Here is a 9,156-nt window from a genome sequence, read left to right as displayed (position 1 = left end):
TCAACGACACAGCACCACTCAGCGCACAGCATCCCTCACGTCACAGCATTACTCAACGCCACAGCACCACTCAACACCACAGCGCCACTCAACGCCACAGCACCACTCAACGCCACAGAATAACTCAACACCACAGCACCACTCAACACCACTCAACACCAGAGCACCACTCAACACCACAGCATCACTCAACGCACAGCATCACTCAGCACCACAGAATCACTCAACGCCACGGCATCACTCAACCCCACAGCATCACTCAACGACACAGCATCACTCAGCACCACTAAATGCCACAGCACCACTCAATGTCACAGAACCACTCAACGCCACAGCATCACTCAACGCCACAATCACTCAGTGCCACAGAATTAATCAGCACCACTGAATGCCACAGCACCCCTCAATGCCACAGCACCACTCAATGCCACAACACCACTCATGCCACAACACCACTCAACGACACAGCACCACTCAATGCCACAGCATCACTCAGCAACACTCAACGCCACAGCACCACTCAACGCCACAGCACCACTCAACGCCACAGCACCACTCAACGCCACAGCACCACTCGACACCACAGCACCACTCAATGCCACAGCACTACTCAACACCACAGCATCACTCAACGCCACAGCATCACCCATCACCACGGAATTCCACAGCACCCCACAACGCCACAGCACCTCACAATGCCACAGCACCACTCAATGCCCCAGCACCACTCAACGGCACAGCACCACTCAACGACACAGCATCACTCAACGACACAGCATCACTCAACGACACAGCATCACTCAGCACCACTAAATGCCACAGCACCACTCAATGTCACAGAACCACTCAACACCACAGCACCACTCAACGCCAAAGCATCACGCAATGCCACAGCATCACCCAACGCCACAGCATCACTCAGCACCACTCAACGCCACAGCACTACTTAACGCAACAGCACCACTTAACACCACAGCACCACTCAACACCACAGCTTCACTCAATGCCACAGCATCACTCAACGCCACAGCATCACTCAATGCAACAGCATCACTCAGCGCCACAGCATCACTCAATGCCACAGCATCACTCCACGCACAGCATCACTAAATGCCACAGCATCATTCAACACCACAGCATCACTCAACATCACAGCATTACTCAACGCCACAGCATTACTCAACGCCACAGCATTACTCAGCGCCACAGAATCACTCAGCACCACTGAATGCCACAGCACCCCACAACGCCACAACACCACTCAATGCCTCAGCAACACTCAACGCCACAGCACCACTCAACGCCACAGCACCCCCACAATGCCACAGCACCACTCAACGCCACAGCACCACTCAACGCCACAGCACCACACAATGCCACAGCACCACACAATGCCACAGCACCACTCAGCGCACAGCATCCCTCAACATCACAGCATTACTCAACATAACAGCATTACTCAATGCCACAGCATTACTCAACGCCACAGCATTACTCAACGCCACAGAATCACTCAGCACCACTGAATGCCACAGCACCCCACAACGCCACAACACCACTCAATGCCTCAGCAACACTCAACGCCACAGCAACACTCAACGCCACAGCACCCCCACAATGCCACAGCACCACTCAACGCCACAGCACCACTCAACGCCACAGCACCACACAATGCCACAGCACCACTCGGCGCACAGCATCACTCAACATCACAGCATCACTCAACGTCACAGTATCACTCAATGCCACAGCATCACTCAATGCCACAGCATCACTCAATGCCACAGCATCACTCAATGCCACAGCATCACTCAGCACCACTCAACGCTACAGCATCACTCAGCACCACTGAATTCCACAGCATCACTCAGCACCACTGAAGGCCACAGCATCACTCAGCACCACTGAAGGCCACAGCATCACTCGGCACCACTGAAGGCCACAACATCACTCGGCACCACTGAACGCCACAGCATCACTCTGTGCAACCATTCAACAACAACTGGTTCTAATGTGTTCTCTCAATGTTTCAAGCTTTATTACAAATGTCACAAAAAGATGTTAATATTTCACTTCTGTTCTTGGATTTTCATCACAATAAAATACACTGAACATAATCTTTGCAAATGCTTGTTTTACCTTGCAAGCCTGTGCAGTCAGCTGGGACTCCTTGCTCGGGACCCTTTCCCTGATTCGTTTTGGATGAGCACTCTGGGGCTAGCTTCGCCATTGATGTCCTTGGAGGATTCCTGGAGTGAGGACTGGAGAGGAGATTGAGCCCCCCCCCTGCAAACTCCCCAGCTGCAGCTGCCCGGTATTCCCCTCAAAACCGATCCTAACTGCGGCGCGTCAGCCTCCGACGAGCCACGCCGCAACCTCCGCCCAAACACCCATTCCGGCTGCCTGGCCTGTCGAGATTTGCTGGGGTGAGGACGCTGTCATGCAGACTGCCCACCTGCACCGCCGAAAGCCGAGACCGGGAAGTCCTCTTTCAACGCCCTCCTGGGTAAGAGGCAGTGGATGTCAAGGCATGAGCTGGAGTGCGATTAAAGTGCAATTAGCACATGTATGCCACAGAGCAGTGAGAGCTAGCGACCGGCACAACCTGTCACCCAACATGTTACCCCAACAAGTTCATCTTTTTTGTTGTTGTTCCTGTAGGTGAAGTGGGTGGCATGTCTGAAATGAAATGAAAATAACTCTTTTATAGCGCATGGCTACCCGGAGGCATCCCAGCGCTTGCGGCTACAGAAGATAAGTCAGAAGAGAAGGTTAATTGGTAGGGAAAAGCTAGGTTTTTATTTTCTTGTGGAAAATGAGATGATTGGACTCCTGTCGAAGAAAGGGGGGAAAAGAATTCCACAACCTTGAGGCATTATGAGAGAAGAGGCGACCACCCGAGCGGGCTTTGTTGATTCTACTGACTTGTGCAAGGTTCTGGTCATTGGAGCAAAGGTTTCTAGAGGCTTTGTGTATTTTAATCAAGTTGGCCAGAATGGGAGGGCCATTGCCCTGGAGGTTTTTATGGGCAATGCAGAGGGCTTTGAAGTGTACCCGTTCTTTTATGGGTAACCAGTGGAGTGATCTCAACGCTGGTTTAGCTGAAGAGCGGTGGTTAGTGTTTGTCACCAATCTAGCAGCAGAATTCTGCACCACCTGGAGTTTTTGGATTACGGAGATCGGGGCTCCCAGGTAGAGCGCGTTACCTTAGTCCAGCCTCGACAGGATCATGGCTTGGACCAGAATTTTTTTGGCTCTCTCAGGGAGTTGAGGAAGGATTTTACGAGTGGATTTAAGCAGGCCAAAACAGGTAGCCGCCGTTTTTCTGGCTTGTGTTTTAAATGTGAGATTATCATCAAGCCAGAAGCCAAGGCTTTTGATCACTTTTTGGGGAACCGGGCTGGCACCCATGGACGGGGGACATAGCGCAGGGGAGTTGAACGAGGCCTTCCTGCCCAGTAACATCAATTCAGTTTTTTGATTGTTTCGTTTTAACTGGGACAGGCCCATCCACTTTGATACCTCCTCGAGGCAGTTGCTCAGACTTGGATGCGACAGATCAGCCTGATTAAGAGAGACCACAGGCTGAGTATCATCAGCATAGCTGATTAGTTCGATTCCATAAGGGGCCACTATCTTAGCAAGGGGAGACATATACACGTTGAAAAGTGTGGGGCTAAGGGAGGAGCCCTGTGGAACCCCACACTGCAGAGGGAATGGTGAAGAGTGACAGTCCCCTTCAAATACTTTAAGAAATGTCTGACTTGCTATAGCCAGCACGGAAGTGAAATGAAAACAGCTGGGAACCCAAACGTCAGTGCACTTCCTGCTTACAGCAATAACACCCTGAAAGCACCTGATCTCTGAAAATAAGCAGTGTTGGGGTTGGTTAGTACCTGTATGGGAGACTGCTTTGGCATACCAGGTGCTCTAGGCTTTTCATCTTTTTCTTTTTTATTGTTGCTTTAGGTGAAGTGGGAGGTATGTCTGACTTTTGGCCAGCCCCAAACATCAATGCACTTCATACCATCCTGAAAGCACCTGATCTTGACTGAACTCAGAAGTAAAGCAGCATCGGACCTCGTAAGTACCTGGATGGGAGGTCGCCTGGTAACACCAGGTGCTATAGGCTTTTAATTTTATTTTTGGGGAGTGAAGTAGGTGGCATGTCTGACTTGTGATGGCCAGCACTGAAGTGGAATGAAAACAGTACCTGGATGAGAGACCGGCTGGGAATACCAGGTGCTGTAGGCTTTTGTCATTTTTTTAATTATTTTTTGCAGCTTTGGGTGAAGTGGGTGCCATGTCTGACTTGCTATGGGCAGCACTGAAGTGGAATGAAAATAACAAAGACCTTAAGCGTCATGCATACGGGAATACCACCATGAAAGCACCTGATCTCAGAAGTCAAGCAGGGTCGGGCCTGATTAGTACCTACATGAGAGACTGCCTTGGAATGCCAGGTGCTGTAGGTTTTTCATCTTTTATTTTTTGCTGTTGTTGCTTCAGGTCAAGTGGGTGAAATGAAAACAGCTAAGAAACCGGCCATCAGTGTCCTTCATGTCTATGGCCATAGCACTCTGAATCACCAGATCTCGTTTGATCGAAAAAATTAAGCAGGGCCGGACCTGGTTAGTACCTGGATCGGAGACCGCATAGGAATCCCAGGTTATGTAGGCTTTTCCTCTTTTTGTTGTTGTTGCTTTAGGCTAAGTGGGTGGCATGTCTGACTTGCTCTGGCCAGCAATGAAGTGGAAGGAAAAGTGCTAAGATCCCAAACGCCAGTGCACTTCATGCCTATAACAATACCACCCTGAAAGCACTTGATATCATCATATTGCAGATGTTAAGCAGGGTTGGCCTTGATGGGAGACTACCTGGGAATACCAGGTGCTGTCGGGAGTTTATCTTTGTTTTGTTCTCGCTGCTTTCAGGAAAGTGGGTGGCATGTTTGACTTACTTTGGCAGGCACTGAAGTGGAATGAAAACAGCTAAGACCCCAAGCATCAGTGCAGTTCATGCACTTTTCAAGTTTCTGATCTTAGAAGTTAAGCAGGGTTGGGCCTTGTTAGTACCGGATGGGAGACAGCCTGGGAACACCAGGTGCTGTAGGCTTTTCATCTTTTTTTGTTTGCTGCTTTGTGTGAAGTGGGTGGCATGTTTGACTTGCTATGGTAAGCACTGAAGTGGAATAAATACAGCTAAGACCCCAAAAGACAGTGTACTTCATGCCTACGGTCATACCACCCTGAAAGCACCTGATCTCCTCTGATCTCAGAGTTTAAGCAGGGTCGGGCCTGGTTAGTACCTGGATGGGAGACCGACTGGGAATACCAGGTGCTGTAAGCTTTTCATCTTTTTTCTTTTGTTGCTTTGTGTGAAGTGGGTGGCCTGTCTGACTTGCTATGGCCACCACTGAAGTGGAATGAAAACAACCAAGACCCAAAATGTCAGTGCACTTCCTGCCTACGGCCATATCACCCTGCAAGCACCTGATATCGTCTGATCTCAGAAGTGTAGCAGGGTTGGGACTGATTAGTACTTGAAAGGGAGACCACCTGGGAATACCAAGTGCTGTAGGCTTTCATCTTTTCTTTTGTTTGTTGTTGCATTAGGTGAAGTGGGTGGCATGTCTGACTTGTTATGGCCACACTGAAGTGGAATTGTTGTGCCCGGAATAAGAAATACAGCACAATCCTGATGAGTGTTTAAAGTTGAGTTTATTCAATGTATTCACAATCAGCACAGGAGTCCCTTCAACAGCATCCCAGATCATCAGCAGCCAGGAACCAACTGGCCAGCTTGGAACTTCCACTCAGGTCCCCCATTAAAATCTCCTAGACAACCACAGACTACTCACAAGATAGCATTCACATAAGCATAATCAAAATAAACATAGAAGAAAACATGGCATTAAGTATAATCATAACAAATCCCCCCCTTTAAAACAATCCTTTCAAAACCTGAAAACTAAAATATAATTACATCACATAGTCTTCGAGACATTAAGGTTTAGTTCTCAACCTCTTAGGTCTTTAGTTAGACCTACTGATAGATTAAGAAACATCACTTTCCTCAGACTGCACTGCCTCCTCATGCAATTCTGAGCAAGGAATGGATCCATTGAACCCCATTAGTGAATCCTTTTCTTCCAAAAACAAACTTACACCACATTCAACATTCAATGCCTACACACTTTCCTCCGTGTCACAACCACCATCTACAAACATAGTAATGCTACTACTTGTACAATATCCCAAGGAAGGCTCCATAACCTCTCGTAAATTGCCCACACAACAGCCTGAACTTTGCCCACATAAAATAGTTTTACCACATGCACTATCTCATCCATCATTTTGGTTGCCACAATTGCCTATCACCACCAAATGTTCCACTTGAACTCTGGCCACTCACCTTTTACTCCACCATTTACCACCAATGACTTTTACTGCATGCTTGTCAACTTAAACAATTTTTGTTTCTGGGCATAATCTTGAACCTGATTTCTTGAATGGTCTCCTAATTCTGACACATTTGCCTACCAAGAAATGTCTCCCCATCAAAATGCAAATGGAGTTACCCCTGTGGTGGAATGAGGCATGTTATGATATGCCTAATTTTTTTCACCCATTGCATTCTGCACATGCAATCCCCCAAAAATGGTTAACTGCACAGCATCTTTCAGCATAAGGTTCACCCTCTCCAGCATAACATTTGCTTGGGGACTATAAAGTACTGTGGTTAGATGCTTTATTCCAGAATTTCCAAGAAACACTTTCATACAGACACAAATTGACCACGGTTATCTGTAACCAAAAAAGCTGAAATACCCACCAAAATAAATCCCTATGGAAATCAATAATTTTAATAGTGTTGGGTTCTCTCATAAATTTAAAAGAAATCCATTTAGAGTAATAGTCTACTACAACCAAAATGAATCTGTTGCCACCATTCAAACCTCCAATAGGTCAAATATAATCCATGCCAAGTTTCTCCCAAGGACGTTCTGGAAAGGTAACCGTACAGAGAGGAGTGTTATAAGTACAAAAGGACTTCTCTGCTTGAGAACACTCCCTACATATGTCCATCATGGTTTTTAGTGCACTGTCCATACCTGGCCACCAGTAGTACAGGTGTAACTTCTTCGTGGTGCCAGTAGCTCCTACATATTCTTGGTGTGCTAAAATTATCATCTTGTTCCTTAAATTTGCAGGAGGAATCAACATGGAACATTTCAGAAGAAAAATACCTTCCACACTCAGCCCCTCTTTCACTTTCAAATAAGATATAAGCTCCTCAGCAGCTTGACCTTCTCTAGGCCAACCACAATTAATATACCTTTTGAGAACTTCCTGACAATGATCATTAACAGACATTTGTTCCCAGTCATCTTCTAACCTCTTTAGCTAACATGAAGCCATCCAGCAATCCAATGACAATTTCCTTGTCCTACTCATGTATTTCATCAGCCACCCGACTAATCGGACATCCTTACAAGAAGCTTGCCCTGCAGTTCTTCCCACCAGGAATAGGTTTCGTACAACTTTAAAAGAAGGCGAATGGGCCTAGGATTGGCATTACCTAGATCTTTGTCATTTCACATGAAATCCAAAGGTTTATGGTCAGTGACAAGCACACATTCTCTTCCCCACAAATATATAGAGTAAGGATGGCCCCCCACACTCATAGCCGAAGTCTCTTTTTGATTAGTACTGTAGTTTTTCTCTGCTACAGACAATCTCCTAGAAGCAAATGTCACCGTATTCTCCACCCCATCAACCATTTGACTGAGAACGACACCAAGGCCTAAATTACTGGTATAATTACTGATATCTACTTAAACAAAAGATGGCGCATCATCCTTGAAGGGCTGTAAAGTGGGTGCTTTGATAATTATAGCTTTCAAAGTGTTAAATGCTACTGTCTGTTCATCCTCCCAAACACATTTGGCATTTCTCCTGAATAGTTTTCTTAAGGGTTCTCTCTGCAATGCAAAGGTTTGTACTAAGTGTGAATAATATTCACATAACCCTAAAAAAGATGGGGGGGCGTGGCCGGACTAAGGACCAAGATGGCGGCTCTGACCTGAAGCTCTGGAACATGCCCATCAGCATGCAGCCTAAATTGGCACATCAGCATGATCCAAGTGGCAGATATGGGGGAATTGATCCTTGACAGCTAGCAATCCTCTAGGCCTGAGAGCGGGTCGCGGAACACCGTACGGAGCATAGATGTGACAGTCGGCAGCCTGATGCGGCCCTCAAAAGCCCTGCGATGGCAGGGGCCACTGGTTAGCCTGAGGGCGAGGCTCGCGAGGCTCGGAGGTTGTGCCATAATCGAGTCTCGCTGAGTTGGCCGCCTGCTTCATATGGTTGGAAATCCCGTGCACGTCAGCGGATCACCGTGTGGAGGCACCACACCATGGCTGGGAATGTTTCCAGGCCACTAGATGAGACTCCTGTGATCCTGGATTCAGCGGTAGGCGTTTTGCGAGAGTACTTACCGCTATCCCACAGCAGCTCTGCATGACTGCCTGTAGCGGGTGATACATGATTCTTCCCCATGTGAGTGCAACTCAATTCAGTGTGCCACGTGGCAAAAGGGACTGCTGCCGACAAGAGTCTTCGCAACGGCCCATGGACCCGCATTGGGATGAAAGGTTTGGCTGGTTCCCTGGCTGATTTCCACACTGTATTCACATGGAATGGTTAATACGCCATTGGTGAGGAGGGCGAAGAGCTGTACCCTGTTGAGAAATATAAGGGGGCACTTCGGTGCCAGTTACATGTGCTGGCACTGTGCATCAGATTAATAACAACTACAAGCAAATTGTGAACCGCGGCTGCCATAGCAGGAGCCTTTCCAATTCTACGAGCTTCTCTACACCAGTGCTGCTGTCTGTGACCCTGTTTGCCCCCCGACCCTTCGCTTTCCAAGATGGGGTGCACGGATCCTCGGTAGTGCGCATTATCCTTTGACACTAGCAAACCCCCAAAACGTGGTGAGAATGATCTGCGCAATAAGGGGGCCCAGGGCACCGAGGAGATGGGTACTACAGTGCTGGAAGGGACTGCCGCCATCCTTGTCGAATTAAATTCTGGATTCAATTCCGTGGATGCTCGCCTTGATGGTATTGCCTCCAAATTGAAAGCCATG

At 47.8% G+C, this 9,156-nt stretch overlaps 1 non-coding gene and 1 pseudogene across 1 annotated transcript; both read left to right on the top strand.

The window, feature by feature from the left end:
* Positions 1-5,230: 5,230 nt before the first annotated feature.
* LOC144825736 (5S ribosomal RNA) lies at positions 5,231-5,349 on the top strand. Its single transcript, XR_013609532.1, has one exon. It is a non-coding gene; the product is annotated as a 5S ribosomal RNA (ribosomal RNA).
* Positions 5,350-5,464: 115 nt separating this feature from the next.
* On the top strand, positions 5,465-5,583 carry LOC144825657 (5S ribosomal RNA; annotated as a pseudogene).
* The last annotated feature ends 3,573 nt before the right edge of the window (positions 5,584-9,156 follow it).

This window comes from Lissotriton helveticus, chromosome 3_1, assembly GCF_964261635.1.
Source record: "Lissotriton helveticus chromosome 3_1, aLisHel1.1, whole genome shotgun sequence".
NCBI classification, from domain to species: Eukaryota; Metazoa; Chordata; class Amphibia; order Caudata; family Salamandridae; genus Lissotriton; species Lissotriton helveticus.
This window is presented reverse-complemented; position numbering and strand designations above follow the sequence as displayed.